The following is an 18,235-nucleotide window of genomic DNA, read 5'->3' on the forward strand; positions in this document are numbered from 1 at the left end:
ACTATTTTGTTAAGCAAAATACCCACAAGACTGTAACTCATCTATTTGGTTGAAAACACAGGTGAAGGACAAGAGGTGATTTATTTTGGTGGAGTCAAAGGGGAACTGTAACTTCCTGCAGCAGGAAACCACCATCTACAGAAAGAAGGTTGCAGGGCAACATCTGAGCTGGAGCTGGGACTGTGGATGCTCAGAAGAAGCAGGAGGCTGAGGAGGGAGGGAGCAAGGCCGATCTAAGATTTCCCTGTTCTCATTCCTTTCCCCTTTAATTCCTTCTCTCTGTGACCAGTAATTTTCTCCTCTTTTGGATTGGTGTAATACCCACGCTGCCATGCAGGTATCTTTCTGAATTAATTATTTTAGCTCAGTTTTGAAGATGGAACTGAATTAACCCGGGATCCGTGATTACAGATCACTTAGGAACAAACCAAAGAGGGATCTCCATGGTGTGTGGCTTGGCTGTGCTGCCCCCGGGGCATGCCCTGTGTGCTGTGAGTGTCCCCATCTGCGGGGCTGTGCAGCGTGGCTGGAGTGGCAGCTGTGCTCTGCCTCTCCCTGCATGGATGCTCTGCCTCTCCCTGGCAACAGCTGGGCTTGCTGAGTGAGTGCTGCTCTTTGCTCTCAAATCCTCTCAAGGCAGGTCCTGCTGGTAGAAGGGAAAAGAAGGGGAGGAGGGATGTTTTGCCGAAAAGAAGATAGCTAATGTTTAGCTACACAAAATCATCCGCCTCACACCTTCATGTAAGAAGTCCACAGTTTTCCTGGAAAGGCTGGTGCTGAGAAGGGGAGAGGCTGCTTAAAGCCTGGTTTTTTTTTTGGCTGCAGAATGAACATTCACCATTGCCTCTTGGAAGTACTCCTTACCTGACCCTGAGGAGAAATATTTATTTCTCTTTGCCCTGGACCAACACATGTAGCAGTTACTTTTGCAGCCCCTTCCAAAGTTTCCTTGGCTGAAGCAAGACTTGACCCTTACTCAGGAGTGGGTCAGCACTTTTCAGACCTGTTCTTTGACTCAAAGACTTTTTCCTATCAGAAGATATTTTCTGGCCAACATTTCTTCTTGCAGACTGGAACATAATAAATGGATAGCTCCCACATTTTGCTTGTGTCTCCCCACATCCATAAGATTTTTAAAAATCAACTTCTGGTCAGGAACTATTGAGATACTTAATGTTTAAACAGCTATTTTTCTAACAGTGCCCTTCCCACTGGTTTATTCCCACAAACTGTCTGCTTTCATTGTTGTGCAGGGTAGAAACACAAGCTGACAGTCAGCAGTCTGACATCCAGTAACGCATCAACTGGAGCAGTAACAATCAGGTAACTTGGCATGATGCAATCCATAGAAGTCACTCTCAGATGTTAGCTTGGGGCTGGGCAGAGAGGGGAATAGCATATGTACCTTCATGATATTTAAAATACCTATGACATTTAAGATTTTAACTGTTTTCTTAAACCGATCTGATATTATGTTTTCTAAATTTTAAATTCAGGACAAAGACACCCCTGAGATCAGAAGAGACAAATAAGCTTCCTATCATAGTCTCGGAGGGGTGCATATTTCAGGGGTTTTTTATTGGTACAGTCTGCTGAGCCCTCCTCCTTCCTCCCCTCCTGCCGAGTGTGCAGCTACAGAGAGCCATGCCAGGTCTGTGCTCATGGGCAGTGAGGATGTGTTAGAAGGAATGCTGTGAGGATCTGAAGGTCTGCGCTGCTCTGGAAATTAAAAGTTGATGGGCTATGACTGTACCGGGATTATGGTTCTTCCTGAAAACCGAGAAGCGGAAACCAATGAACACAGATGCTAATTTCCTGGGGAAGAGGAAAGAGCTTTACATTTCCATACATATAGATGTGGGGAAAAAAAGCTCATTTGAAGCATGTGAATATCCAGCAAAGTCTTTTCCCCCTTCACTCATGCAAGTTCTCCTGCTAGCACTGGGGCAACTCTTTGTTCCAGGTTCAGAGTGGAAGAAAGTGCACACAGTGCTTGTTGTTTCAGGCTATTTGTGCTCAGAGCTGCTCCCAGCAGAATCGATGGGATTGATGTTGTTATGAAAGCAGCAGTGAGGCTGGCTGCTTCTCATCAGGTGATGATACAGAAATCAGGAAGAAGTCACATTTTCTCTTCTTACACAAGAGAGAATGGCAATTACATTTTGTTCTTTGCCTTTCTTTTAGCACAGCTTTTCTTTGACTCTTCAACTTTACTCAGCTCTTTGACAGCTAGTTAATTTTCAATAAATAAAACATGATTTTTATCTCAATCAAGTCAACTTTCTATACTGAATGCTGGGCTTAAAAAGCTACAGGTCTCTGCATGAATCACAAGGAGACAAAAGACAGCTCAGATTTCATGGCTGTTTACAGTAGGGCTAATATCAAATCCTTTATCCAGCAAAACACGTTAGCTCAAAACTCAGAGGACTAGAAAAAATTACTTTGCTTGATTAGCTTTAAGCTGACATGTCTGAAAACATCAAACAAGAATCAGTCTGCTTTTGAAATTTGTTTCCAGTTATAGAACATGACCTTCTGGATTCCCAGCAGCATCACATCCTAACTTAAAAAGAGCTGCACTTTCCTCTCACCACAAAGGTGCCCCCACAGACTCTCTGGTCAGAGAAAACCATGGGAGACCCCTGCTGAAATCCTCCATCCATGTTGAGAGATATGGGGAATCAGAATGATTGCATGAAGATGTAGAGCAGAATTCCTGTGAGGAGTGGGTGAGGGAGCTGGGGGTGTTTATCCTGGGGAAGGGAGGAATCAGGAGAGACCTTATCACTCTCTACAATTACCTGAAAGGAGGTCGTAGCCAGGTGGGTGTCAGTCTCTTCTTGCAGGGAACAAGCAACAGAGCAAGAGGAAATGGGCTCAAATTGCACCAGAGGAGGTTTGAATTGGAGATTAGGAAAAACCTCTTCACCAAAAGGGCTGTCAAGTGCTGGAACAGGCTCCCAGGGAAGTGGTTGAGTTACCATCTCTGGAGGTACTTAGACTATGTGGTAGATTGGTGCTTAGGGCATGGTTTATTGGTGTACTTGGCAGTGTGAGTTTAACAGTTGTCCTTGGTAGTTTTAAGGTCTTTTCCAACATAAGAAATTCTATTATTTTCTGATTTTATAATTCTATCTCCTTGTCACCCTCACATCCAACCCTTTCAGAAGCACTAACCCAACAGAGAGACTTGTAAAACTTTTTACTTGAGGTGAAGGATATTCCTTCAGCAGGCATTATCTTGGCAATGGAATTGTCTGCATTGCTCCAAAATATGGGATTTTTCAAGTGGGTTTTCAGGATATTCTAGCAGAGTTTATCTTCACACAGCACAAGCCAAAGCCTGTACAGTTTACACAGTAGACAGGTAATGAGTGGCCTAATCTAAGCCACAAGAAGGGGCAAAGCACAGACCTGCTGGCCCAGACAGACTTGTAAATCAAACTGGGAGACTCCATCTCCCCATGTTTTGTTTCTTTTTCTCACTGCTGTCTTCATGTGAAAAGAATGACACAGTCCTCTAGCATGAGAGCTGGCAAGAGTCCTCTGCCAGATGTAGAGCATTGAGTGAGGAAACAACAAAGGTCCAAGGTCCCAGCACAGAAGAGGGAAAATGATTTCCCTGCAAGATTTCATTTATATATCCTGGGCTTGTTCAGGGTCTCAGTAGGGAAGGTAACAGGCAAGCTGTTATGTGACAAGGAGGTAGGAAAGGAAATAACAAACCTAAAATGATTAGGTGTTTCTTTTTGGGGCCATGAAACAGAACTGTGCTGATTTAAAGTGGGTAATCTTCTCTCCACCCTTAATAGCACTTTCAAACAGGTGACTTTAGCTCATACAGGTTTTAGTAGACTGAAGTCATATAAAGAGGCAAGGACCAAGAATATTGCAGCAGTTTACACACTGTAGGACAAGCATCCAGTATTTTGGGTTTTGGTATTTTTTTGAGTTTTTTCCAGTAATTATTCTGTGTGTTTATTTTTCATTCCCTTTAGCAAAAGTATCAATGAACAGAATTTTTAGAGCCAGGCATGAATACACTTCTCTCAGACTCTTACAAGTGATATACTGGTATTTACCCAGTCAGGATAACCAGGTCAATTGTTTTTGGCACAAATCCATAAGCATTAGTTCCTCTGTCTGGCAAATGCTGTTTTTGTAGCAATCATTGGGACTGCTGTCTAGTCCACTTCCAAAACATCCTGATAGAAAACAAGGAACGGATTTAGCAAAACAGTCAAGTCCACCTAGAGCAAAAGCAGCCCTCTGAGGCAGGTGATGATACACATATGAAGTAGACCAGGGAACTGCTAAAAATATCTGCAAAACAAATATATAACTCTAGTTTACAATAGGTACAATTTCCTCCAAGGCCAGAGTTTAAAAGAGGGACCTATTTTACATTGAAAGCAATCTTCAGCACATAAGGAAATTTCATCCTATGACCGGCTTTGGTTTTGTCCTTATCCTTTAAAATTATCTGCCAGACTTAGCTATAACATCCAATATTTGGATGGAATATCTTTGGAAATTGTTATATGGTATATAACTTATTTATATGTTGTGTGGAGTGACAGCTCATGAGTAACAAGAAGTGCAATGCCTAATGCAATCAATTCTCAACAAATCAATAAGTTTAATTTTCTAATCAATGTATAGTCTTTATACAAATAGACATAAAAACATAAGACTAAGTGTTCACCAACATAGAAGGATATCTGCTCTAAATTTTAGTCTTGAAAAGTGAACAGACTTTTTTATAGTAATGTGCTGTGCTTCAGACAACCAAGAATATGCTACAAAATCAAGTTTTCTAAGACACTTTGTAAACTTCTTTCCTGAAAATTGTTGCCAGGTTTTAGTCTGTAAAAGTTGTCAATGAATTAAATAAATCCATATTCCAAGGACCAGAAAAAGGGCTGGTTTGCATTTTAATTTTAGGCAAGGTACCAAAATATGCTTGAGTTCTGTATTTGCACTAGTAATTTAGTAATCTAAATCACGCTTACATGATGCTAACTTAGAAAATCGTCATTACAACTGAGAGAAAAGATATTGGAGTTGCTGTTGCCAAAATAAACTCAGTGTGCAGCACGGACAAATAAGCCCAAAACACCTTGGGCATCATCAGGAAGGATGTTGAGAATGGGAGATAGTTTATTTTCTGCTATTTGAAATCCAATGTGTCTTCATCTTGAGTGTTGTCTGAAATCCTGTTCTCACATCTCAAGAAGGATTTACGGAAGATGAAAAAGGGCCTTTACAACATTCAAGAGGTTAGAGCAGCTGTCTTTCGAGAAGAGATTAAATATCTGGGATTACTTAAACAAAACAGAAAGGTTTTGTGATAAAATGAAGATACATTGAGTGAAGAAGTGTGGGCGATGCTACTTGATCAAATTAGTAGAAGATCAACTTAAAGTTAGTAAAAGGAAAGATTTCTTTTTCCATTGGGCATCAAACTTCTGGAACTTGTTGCAGATGTTGCCAGCAGATCAGGAAGGTGTAAGACACATCTGTGAATACTGGAGGTAATAGGCAAGGAGATGCCCTCTAGCCCCCCAGCAAGGGTAAGCGAGTGAAGAATGTGTCCTCGCTCACATGCACTTCCCAAATTGCATCTGTTTTCCCACTGTTGAAAAAGAACCATGCAGCATGGGCCAGCGGTCTGACTCAGTAGGCACTGGTTGCAGTTTTATGCTGTACAGCTGCTCCCTGTGCTGGAGAGGATTTTAGTGCTTGTTGTACAATGCTTTTCTAAAAATGAGAGCAAAGAAGCTGACAGTGTGACAGGATGGGTTACTGAAATAGGAGCTGGAACTTTTCCCTCCAGGAAAGGCGAGCATTCCTGGAAACGCTTAGAAATTTTTACTAGCAACATATTTCCCCCCATTTTCTCACCATTGTTTTGAAACAATAAGGAGTGACACACAAACCGTGCAAATGTAAGGAAAGAAGTGTCACAAAAATACCATACATGTCCATAAAATGCAGATACAAGTGTAACCTGTATGAGTAGACAAGTCCTTGTGGGGTATTTTCCTTCCTGTTCTAACATTTCAGTTTTAGTAGGTTAACAGTACTCTCTAAGTCCTTAGTTTTTCATTTGCCATCTTTTGTAAAAGCCATCCAGTCTCATCTCCCTGAGTCTCGAAGCAGCCTGCTGGAAGGTTGTTGCCTACCCTTGATATGAAATGAAGAGTCGAGCTTCAAGAGTGAAGAAGCCTAGCACACAAGCACCTGTTAAAATCCTCATTGCTCAAATATGTCTCCTGGTAGCATTTCCAGACCTTTATCCTTGAATTTAATATTGAAAATATGAAGAGACAATAACTCTTTGTTTATGAGCAAAGAAATTCACACTATCCTGTTGTGTGAGTCCTGTAGGCAGCACGAGAGCTTCTAGAGTGTGAATTGTTTGCTCACAGGCTCTTTTCGTGCAGGAGGTGCCCACAGTAATTTCCATTTTTTCCTCTCATGCATACTGCGCCACTTATTAAATGGAGGAGGATCATTGTAGAATTTTCTCTGTGCTGCCCCATAAATAATAAATAATAAACAAAGATGTGTGAAGCTAGGCATGAAGGATATTGGTGGTTTGCCATTTATCTTTCAAGCAGCAGCCAGATATCTCCTGCCAGTTGTTGTGCATATTGCCAGGTAAATTTTATGGTTGTCTTGTTGGCTACTCTGTATGTTTGTTCAGATATATGTGGGGAACACCAAGCTCAGTTCAGCTGGGATAAATATGGGCTTGCAGACTGAAACCAGCTGAAGGCAGGACAGTGAGCTACTAGTGCAGATGACCTGGATTCTTAACATTTGCTGTGTCGTTTCAGACTTTTGCCAAGGGCTCTAGATTTTGCAAATTTGTATTTCCAGCCTGATGACAACTACTATTCAACCTTTTCTCTTGCAGCAGAAACTCAGAGCTATGAATCTGCATGCTCTTTCTCCCAGTTGCAAATATCCTTACACGGTCTATGGGTTCACTGATGCAGAAGTTGTAGTGTGTGGTCTATGACTATGTGATAAAGAAATATTTGAGAAATAAAGTTAAAAATAAAACATTTCACACTTCTGGCCCAAAATTGTCACAAAAAATAAAAGTCATATTCATTAAGGCTGGACTTCTATATATGAAATTTCTCAAAGTATTCACTCCTCTAAGGGAAGACAGCAGGTGACATACAAATGAAAATAAGGTGGTCTACAACCCACCAGAGAGTTCTTTGTTTGGCTGGCTTTTTTGTTTGGTTTGGTTTTGTTCATTGTTTTCATTGCCCATTAAATTGTTTGGGTTTTTTGTAATATATTAAATGTGGACAGATTAACAGACACAGTTGCTCTCTCTTCTGGAGGCTCTTAGCAGAGCTTGTGCCCACCAGCATTCCTGACACTGTTCTTCAGGCCTCCCTGCTGCTGCTGAAAAGGAGAATAGGAGCAGGACTCTAAGGTATGTCCATGCAGAGCAGCTGTCACAGTGTCACACTCTGTTTTCCTTATTTATTAGGTAGGTCTGCCAAGAGCTGGCACACTGAGGAGATAAATCTCTGATTCTTGGCGCAGTGCAAGACAGTGGCCTCAGAGGAAGGATCTCTGGGTTGATGTGGGGCATCTGCTTCAGCCCTTTGCTTTCCAGGCACAGAATGCTTTCCATGTCACATGGAGGTAGTTGAGAATGTGATACGGTCCCTGCTTGTGCATGAACTTGTTTTCTGCTTGGACAACACCTACCTTGAGACATATCTTTGGACTTGCTATCTTAAACTGCAGTAGATCCAATGAATGCAGAAACTGACCACCTAGATGCTTCAGGTGAGATTTATCCCTAAGCCAAAGCTAACAGAAATCTCAGACTTATGCTTTTCCTTGGAATTTCACTGGGCCTTTGCAAAGCCAGCTCAAGGCTTCTTGGAAGTGATGCCCAAAATATAACAATAATAATGCAAAAACATTTTCTTCCTGACAGAAAGTAAAATTAGAGGCAGAATGAAGACAGGTGGGGAGAACTGTGGGGAGAACTGTGGAGAGTCACCCTGCTGGTCTCAATGCTGCCAGGAGGACTCGGGATGGCTGTACCTGCTTCTGACAGACATCCTTCCATGCTTTGCAAAGGGAGCAGGCACAGCTGTCTCTGGCACAGCTGAAGATGCCAAGGATGTTTTGTTGCTGCCCACAGTATTGTGAGGCTTTGCTCATAGACAGAATTCACTGGGGTGCTCTGGCTTAGAGACAAAAATTCTTTCTAGGGTCTGTTTAATCCTGGCTATGTACAGGGGCTCATTCCATGTCATTCATGGAAGGTGTTTACAGCACTGTGGTTTGTTTGCCTTCTTGAGCTTGGTTTTCATTGTTTCTCAGAAGTGTTCTTTTCTCTTTAGTTTTGGCAAAATGATTCATGACCTCTGTTTATGTGGGTACAAGGACAGGACCACAACCTGCGATTTCTGAGTTCATTTCCTGGTGAAGCCACAGATTTTATGTATAAGTCTAGGAAGTTACTTCAGGTCATCCAGGCATCACTTCCCCACTTGCATGTAGCTTTCCACTTCAGTGGAGATTGCTAGAGCATCTCAACTTAGCTATGAGTACGTAACAGCAGAAATCATGACCCTCTGGTTACTCAAATTACTATTTGAAAAACAATGTTCTCCGTAATGACTGTGTAAAATTTCAAGCAGTTGAACAGCAAAGGTCAGAGTGCAGCCCTGGGTGCAGGCTTTGTGCAAGCACTAATTGCATCACTGGAAACTGTTACAGCTCCAGTATGTTTGTACCTCAGCCTCTTTCCCAGATCAACCCTGGAAGTTTGAACCAGTCGCTGCAATGCAAGCTGCTGACAGAATAGCAATAATGTGTCTGTCCCTCCTTGCCAAGACCAATTAGATTCAAATATCACAAGCATTTCCAAGAGAATTAACATGTTGGCACTAAGCAGGGGTTTACAAGAATTGCACAAATGCAGCTGGGGCTTTTTAAAGTGCCATGGCAAAGCAGGTATGTGGCAATGTGGTAGGAGAAGGCAGGTATTTTGGGCCATATGACACTGTGAGCCACTGGAAGAAATGTCTGTGGCGATGTGCCAAACTGGTGGTGTTGAACTTGATAGACAAGATACTTGCAATTTGCCAAGATGCCCTGTTTCCTTCTCACTTTGTTCACTTTTCCTCCTTGCTGGATGGATATGGCTTTCCCTATCTCTTCCCTTCCCCAGCAGTGAAGCCCATTCTCTTGGCACATGCTGCCCACAAGTCAGAGATGGTTTGTCCCTCTGCAGCTGGCAACATGGAAATTTTTGGCTCTCAGCAATGTCACCCAAAGTAAATCCTCCTGTTAGATCTGCAGCAAAGGGAGCAATCAAATGTGGAGCAACTAAGTGTGCATGGCCAGGGAAAGGATGAGGAGCATAGAGACACAGGCTTCAAGTGGAATTCCTGGCTCAAAAATCCCCACTTATTAAGTACACCTTTGGGCCCTGGTGCTGTTTGTGGGGTGCAGTGCAAACTCCTGCTCATGAACACCAGCAGCAAGCCAATCTCTGGTCTTTCTGGAAAGAAGACAGGGCCCATCTTACTCAAGCCTTTGTGTCTCCATAGGGAACTTAGAGGGTTTGGACCATGGTGACTTTTTCTGACCCACAGAAAGCTGATCTGGAGGAAAACACACAGTCTTCAAGATATGAAGCAACATCTTGCTTTGAATACTTTTGGTGGAGGGAAGGAGTGAGGATTTATACCTAACGAAATATTTCTAACATCTCAATTTTGAGGGACACTTTCCTATAATGGATTCCAAATCACTCCACAAATGAGTTTGTGAAAATTTATATGTAGGGAGATCTCTATGAACAAAGATGGAGAAGACCAGAGTTCTTTTGAAACTTACTGCATGTGCCACCACTGATCCATTGATGGGAAAAAAGGTCACTTTTTAAGCATTTGGCACTGAAAAAACCTCCATGGGAAGATTAAAAAAAATGCTAATATTTTCAAAAATGCCTATTATTTGGGATTTCACAGTTCTGTCTAAATCTAATGTCTAGTGTGAGCAATGCCTTAAGACTCCTGATTTTCCAAAAGTCCTTATATTCAGTCTCTAAAAACATCTGTTTTGTTGTCAGATGTACAAAAGCGTGGAAAACAGTCCTTTTTGACTAATGCTTTGAAAGTTTTCTGGACAAGGCATTGCTGATAAAATGTGACCTATAAAGCAGCAAGAGCAAATCAAGATAATATTCTACATCACTTTTTATGAGAGGTATGATAGGTAGCTAGAAGCAAAATAAACCAAAGAATTATGCCTGTATGGCATGAGAAATGTTGCCCCAAGGAAATTAAAAGCTGCACACCATTGCAAGTGCTAATCCCCACCTTAGACACTGAAAAGACCTTTGAGTTTTCCTTTGGCAGAGCTTCAATTTCTAGAGGAGTTTTTGTGTGAGCACGGTGGTTCCCTGGTAGATACATATGGATCTGTGCCCTGTCTGTACCTGCTCAGCAGGAATGTAAACAAGACAGAGACTCTGCTCTTTTTAGCAGCTTGATCTCTTGAAATCACCCAAGAAGAAACCATAAGAGTGTCTCTTGTGTCTCTACTCTGTGTGTGCATGCTTTGTGGCAGAGAAAGGAAATTGTGCTCTCTGCAAGTGAGCCCAAGAACAGAGAATAAACTCCTTGTGACTCAGAGAAATGAGAAGTAACATAAAGTAAAGGTTAAATCTGCAAAAGTGTCATTCTTTGGCAATACAGCAAATGAGGCTGGAGCAATCCCTGAGCAAAAGCACCCAGGACAGATGACGTGACTGCAATCATGTATGTTGGCATTTATCTTGCCTGGTTAAAGCTCTCATGTTATCCATGTTGCTCAAGAATTGATATGGAAAGGTCAGATACATTGCAGAGCTGAGAAGAGAGCAACTCTGGGGCATTTCAGCACGTTGCAAATGCTTCCCAGACCAAAAACTGCACAGGATTCCTGGGAGGCCCCACTCATCAAACCCATTTGAGGGTCACTTGATGCTGCCACACTTGCTGTTTTTTGTTGTTTAAACTGTGTCCTAATGTCCTAAGGAAGGCTGTGAGAGAGGACATCTGTAACCCATTTCTCGTTTTGGTTACTGTCTCATTTAGAAAGACCTCTGATTTCCTTGTGTCTCAGTTTCTCTTTAATTAATGAGATGTCCCTGTGTATGTGGGTGTCTATCACAAAACTTAAATGACTCTTTATAAATAAATTTTATATTTCTTCTTTTCTCTGGAAGAGCTAAAAAACAATCAGGTGGTAGACTTCTGACAGTAGGAACAGTGCAGCTGCCAGCTGCTGTTTCACAGCTATGGATTTCTCCACCATGCCAGTGCTATGGTAATAATTAAAAAGACATAGAGCATCCATGTTTGTTTTTCTAGCATTGAGCAAACTCAGTACTGACCATTTTATAAGTGTGTGAACTCTGTTGAGCCTTGCCTGCACCACTTGGGAATGCAGTGTACTTAATTATTATTATTGTTTGGAACAGAGGGTTTGATCAATGCATGGTTAGTAAGGAAAGTCATGTGTACATCTGTTGGCACAAAACCCTACTCCTATTTCTTCAAAAGCACAAGAACATGGTTTCCTCATGGTGGCAATCCTGACATTTTTAGAATTACAGGCAGGGTTAAACCCTGCACTGGTTCAAACTATGAAATGCAATAGTAAAATTCAATACACATTTAGGCATTTTCAGGTATGGGGTCGAAGTTCTCGGTGCACTAGTGAAACACCCTGGTTTTGAGAAGGCTGGGGAGGAGCAGAAAGCACGTGTGGCTTTGTTTCTTCAGTGCTGCCACATGACAAGAAGTGGCTTAGTTTATCCTGTCAGGTGGAGAGCAGGTGGTGTAAGTTATACAGCAGAACAGCTGATTCCATGAAATGCATCTCAAAATGAGTTTAACAACCCCAGACAAGCACAGCCTGCGGTTTAATGACAGCTGAGTGAAGGTTTGCACAGTACTGATAACATCCTGTATCTCTGTGCTGGTGTGGTGTATGCACACGTACTCCTTTGCAGCAAGAAACTTCTCAACAGATTTTCACACTGGTTGTTATTTAACAAGTTTGTTTTCCTCTTCCTGCCATGGTTTTATTTTCATTGCTGTCGCAGTAGTAAAATTATCCCTGATATTCTCACAAATTCCTCATAGCACTGTTAATGTTTTGACTGATGTTTTTCTGGAATTGGTTTTGCTGTGATTTTTTAAAAAATGTCACATCTGTTCTCAAAGTGCAGTTACTTAATTGGTGTACATTGCTGGATTAGATTCAGTACCCACACATCTATTAGCAAGGTACAAAGCTGAGCAGGTTGTCAGAACGTGCTTGAAAATGAAATGGGAGCTCAGCTCCCTGTAGCAGAAAGGTGACAAGCTCTGCTGATGTGGGAGGTAGCACTGCAGGGAAATAATACCCAGGGCAAATCAAACACACAGGCCCTGCTGGGTGCTGCAAAACACGGGCAGAAGCCAGGGAAGATGTCTTTGCAGTGGAAAGAGTCCTGCTTTTGGAGACTATTCAATCTGAATAAGAACAAAATCAATAATATTGACATCTCCTATAACATGTCTGGTATCTTCTCATGCCTGTCCAATACCTTATGCACTCATAAACACATATATAGAAAATACATACGATGTGTATAAAATACATATATATAATACACATATAAAATATATTAAAAATTCATATACTTATATATAGAATATATATATAAAATTCTATATATTTTATATATACCATGCAAATAGTATACCCCAGTTTTTCTGCAATGTCTCTGTAACAGAGAACAATTTACTTAATCAGTGAGATCATATATCATTCCCATTTCATGGCCTGGGGAATGGAGAAGCAGAAATAAAATTGCTTGATGTAGAGGCCAGAGGTTCACAGACAAAACATTTGCTATAGTTCTGTAGTCTGTTTGCTAGGAATTGTTGCCTCCATATTTTGCAGCATGAAAATGTAAAAATACAGAGCAATGGTATTAAAATACCAGAAAGAACTCAAAGAAAAGTAATTGACAAGTGTAAAAAAAATGTAAATAAGACATTTTCTAAGTAGACACACAAAATGATCTATTCAATTGTTGCTGTCACTTTCCACTGTACTTGCTTTTCCTAAAACAATATCTGATCTACATTCTTGTGTGTACTTCCAGTGAGACTACTATTTTTATAATTAAAAGAAAAAACAAACCTAAAACCAAACCCTTGAAATTTTTGACTAACTTCACTTGCTCTAGGAGAGTGAAAGGAAAACATGAAAATACAGCAGGACTCCTGAAAGGCCAGTTGTTTTAGGGGTTTTATTTTCTTTTTTGTTGTTGTTTTCCTTTCACTCTGCGCTTTACAAATGTGCTGTAGGCTCAGTTCATAGTAAGAACATATCTTATCTGACAAATAGTAACTGATGCAATATGATTTAAAAGTCTCCCCCATCATGCAGAAATTAAAGTCCTCTCTCCAGGGACATTCCTCAAAGCATAAAGCAGAGCCTTTCTCCACATTTAAAGCATTTTGTTGTGTGAGAAATGACAATGAGCCATAAAATCTGGAGGGAAATGATTGCTGAGCACTAACATATGCCCCAAACACGTGGAGGCTGTCAGCTGCACTTCAGGCCAGGGAAATGAGGGTCCTGATCTTGTCTGGTGCAGGGCAATTTAAAGAGATGTTGCTAGCAGAGCACTGAGGCCCTGAAAGCTTGCTTTCAAAATAGCAGCAGCAGAGGCAGCAGCCAGCAATGTGAAGGTGCCAGCTTGTTTTTTTTTGCAAATGCATGTCCTATTGTCCCTTTACTACCCTGGCATGCTCTTTTCTTAAAAGAGATGAGAACAATTGTCCCCACCATTATTACTATTATGCATAAAAATGGCATAAAAAGAAGATAGAGGTTGCCTACTCAGGCACTCAGAAGTTAAAAAATAATGGGATTACTGTTGCCTTGACAACATTTCTCTCTCTTTCCCCTGCCCCCGGTTTCATTCTTGGAAATGGCTAAACCACTTTGCTGAAACTCTATCAAATAATTAAATAAAAGGTTCAGTTGTGGAGAGACAAATACCACCAGAAACTTCCTCTTGCCTTTCCCAGAGCATAAAAAATTTCTAGCCAGCTGAAAGAAAAGGTTTTATGATGAGAAGGATCAGGTACTGCCACATAACTTGATGGCACTTGTAGGTCCACCTGCATTTTCTCCTTTAGTTTAATTTACTTTACACAGATCCCTGAAGACCACATTTGATGTGCACCCCTTTGTGCTGCCAGAGGTAAGGCCATGTAAGCAGCAGCACAGGGACCTCAGTTCCTTTCAGCTCACCAAGGAGGGTGGGCTTCCCACCCCACTAAAGTGAAGACTAGGTGGGGTTGAAGCGGGATGAAATAATGCTGGAGGCAACCCATGCCTGGGTGACCCAAATTCAACCCAAATTGATGTGCCTGGCAAACGGAAAGAACTCTGCTCCTCTGGAGAGCATTGGAGGGTCTGCAGAGGTCCTGAGCTGGCAGGTGACAGTGCCATCAGGTTCTGTCTAGCTGAGCTCTGAATGAGGTCAGACAGGAGAGTGACAAATGGCCCTGCCTTGCCAACACTGCCCTCATGGGTGCTGTTGTCACCCAGCCAATGGCAGCGTGCAGGAATTTGCATTCTTGCCCTCTCCAAAGCTGGAGAGCAGGTGGCAAAAGGAGCTGTGGAGGTATCTGTGTTTGCTCATACCATTAACATTCTCCTGCAAAGAAGCTCAGGGTTTGGTTTGGAACCAAAGGGTCTTTGTAGATGATTATAAAATATTATGCCTTGGTTCATTTTTCATGCTAATTGAATTTATGATGAGGTTTCTTTCAAATAGGGTACAGAACATTTCAGCACACACTGGCATGGCTGAAGCACTAACAAACCACTGACCTGGTGGAAAGCCCAGAAATACTGTCATGCTCCTTTTCTGACATGTGATCAGGGCATCCAAACATGTGAGGTAAAGTAGCATGCATAGGGGCTGGAAGTGGACCAGGTGACCAGCACAGTCTGTGACAAATGATCCAACCGCACTGTGATGGGGGGAGGACTGTGGTTTATTTAAAAACTGATTTCTCTGGGGGGAAAAACGAAGCATAACTAAATTTTCATTTAATGGCACATATTTTGAAACCAAAACAATTGCAGCTGCATTAATTTTTCTTCCTTTTCTCTAGCTTGGAGCACAGTCAGCCCTTGCTTATTGCTTAGGATTCCTGCTGAAAGCCTTCCTGACTCAGATCAGAGCCCTCTGGCAGGCTCAGCTGCTCTGCTCCCTCTGTGCACACCAGCATCATCAGTGGTGTTTCATCAGCACCAAGGCTGGTCCATCAGGCCCATCAGGTCCTGCTCTGCAACCCATACTCAGCTAAGGGGACCAGTGATTGGCCCCACAGGTCCTAACTGGTGTGTTTGTGAAAAATTCATCTGAAGTCACAAGCAGAGTCATGCAGGGCTGACTCATGTGAGGTGTCTGTGGCTCATTCCTGCACTGGGAGTGCTGGGTGATACAGCTGTCTGTGACCTCAGACAAGGACTAAGGCCTTCTGGGTCAAAAGCATCTTCTTCAATTAGATATTTTGTTAATTTGTCAATCTTGGTATCCCATAATAGGTGTTTTCTTTCAAGGGAGGACACCTAAAGGAATTTGATAAGTCTTGTTTCTGCAGCTCTGAATATTGAATCCCTTTTTGTCAGGGAGCTTTTGTCAGTGCTAAGTAGTACTTTAAGTTTAAAAATCTAAAATCCTTGGATTAGTTGTGCACAGTTGCAAGATAACCAAATGCTGTATTTCCCACTGGTGATGATCTGTCCTCAATCCCTGCCACTCTCATGCACTCATGTCAAAATAAAGACAGTGTTCCTCTTTCTAAGCAAAGCATTCAAGAGTGCTCTTGTCTGTTCCAAATACCTTGTTTATAAGTATGGAAGCATTAGGAAATGAGCAGTATATTAACGACAGATTGCAACTTGTGTAATACAGGGGAGCAGCCTCAACAGAGCAGTTCACCTGTAAGCCAGCTAAAGATCTGGCCTATAAATTGATGGTTAATAAATGTGGAATAACAGGTCTAAGAACATCAGGCTACCAACAGCTGCCATAAAGTGGAACTGGTTGTTCAAAATCCTCCAAATACATTAATGTGCTGCTTTGCATTTTGTTGCAGAGATGGATGATTGGTCCTGCTGGCCAAAACCCAATTCTTCCCACAAGGGAGAATGATCTGCAGCTGAATTACCTCTGACATATTCCTTTCAACACGGCGACCATTTTGGAAGCATAATGCAGTTTGGTCATGCATGACAACAATTTTTGCAGCGGAGTAACACGTGAAAAATCTAAATCATGTTGGAAACTTGAAAGGAAAATCCATTTGATTAGGATATATGGCCTGGGAAATGCTCTCTCTGTAGTATTCACATCAATAAAAGCTTCTCCTGATTTGATTTGTATGTAGCAAAATTTCACTGGAGAGATTACTGGAAGTCTTGCTGCAGAATTGAAGCTGAGACATAGGTATTAGAAATACAAGGGTAGATAAGATTTTAAACCAAAATATGATTGAAAAAATATTTGGTTTTGCTAAAACTATTTTCCTCAACCAAGAATTCTGTCAGAGAGAACAACAGTGTATTAAGGACACTGAGCAGCACAAAATGCCACCACAAAGCAAAATGCTGCGTACACTGAAGGGGAAGAAAATGCTGCCCTGGTTAAAATTTGGGCAGAAAAACAGGTGTTACATCCTGCTCTGCTGAAGTGAAAAGGAGAAGAACTTTGATGCATAGACAGTAAAGAAGGCTTTGGCTTTCTGTCTCACCCAGGCACCAACACTTCATGCCATGCAGTCAGTCACCCATCAGGGTCCAGCACAGCCTTTTCTCCAGTCCTGGCTCAGGGGTGGGATGGGGTGCTCAAAGCCACCCTGCTCCTTCCTGCAGCACTCCCACTTCCTGTGGGGAATGGGTTGGCAGGAGAAATGGCCATCCTCTGACAGTCACCAGTCAGAGGTGATTTTTTTCTTCTGGACAATTTTCTTTTCCACATCCCTCTGGTCTTCCCTTTTCTGTTCTTTTGGGTTTTCCCCACATTCAAGTTTAATGATCCCTTTTTCATGGCTAGCCCACTGTCTCATATTTTTAGCTTTAATTCTCCAGCTAGGGCTCATCATTCATGTAGGCAAAGCACGTGCTGAGGGGAATGAGAACCAGACAGATGCTGCTTCCACCCTGTAGGACCTTTGCTTGGGGTGGGTCCCTGCTTTGCTGCTCTTCTCTTTGACTTCATACCTGAGGCTCCGTGCCTGGAAGAGCCCAAGTCTGGTTACTTAACATGGGGCTAAAATAGTTGATTTCCACTTTTCAATATTGAAGGGATTTGGGAGCAATTGCCCATCTGTTGTTAAATCTAATGGCAATTCTGTTTCCCACTCTGTTATTGTTTGTACCCTATTTATTATCATAACTGTAGAGGTGACTCCAGCTGGTCTTTGAACTCGCAGCTGTTTGTTACCATCTCCCAGCTAAGAGGCAGCTACCTGCCATCTAATCCCTCTTAGTGTGTCTGAGAGTAAAGTCACACAAACTTAAATTGCTGCGGAAGGTTTCCTTTTTTTTTCTTTTGTCCTCACAGGTGCAAGGAGTGTTTGTACAGTCAGTCATGCCTGTCAGCTGGGAGGAAGTAAACACCCTCTGGGAAACAGTTGGGAGCAGATTGTAAGCCTCTTTACCACTGGCATGGCAATGTGACTGCTCCATATTCTCATAATTGCAAAGTCAGAGAGGCTAGCTCAGACAACCAGTGTCTGCTGTGCTTTCCAGAGTGTGGGAAGTGCTATAGGCACCACTGCTCACAGCAGGGAGATGCTCTGGGAGGGAGGCTGCTCCTGCCTGCATCCATGACTTTGGTCACGGCCACCTTGGGGAGCTGCCACCACCATTGGTGGTGGGAGGCTGGAGCTGAGGCTGGCCAGGAGTCCCACCTGTGTGCAGCTCAGGGTATCTGGGGGGCTCCAGGCACTCCAGGGGCTGTGTGGGGTCAGCAGACCCACGGCTGGCAGAGGGTCCCTGTTGCACTGTGACCCTGAGCGGCAGCACAAAGATGTTTCATGGCTCAGACTGGTTCCCTTCTTTCCAGATTCTGCAAACAAAGCTCCAAGCTGAGAAACACTGTGTCCTG

Source organism: Ammospiza caudacuta, chromosome 5 (genome assembly GCF_027887145.1).
Source record: "Ammospiza caudacuta isolate bAmmCau1 chromosome 5, bAmmCau1.pri, whole genome shotgun sequence".
NCBI classification, from domain to species: domain Eukaryota; kingdom Metazoa; phylum Chordata; class Aves; order Passeriformes; family Passerellidae; genus Ammospiza; species Ammospiza caudacuta.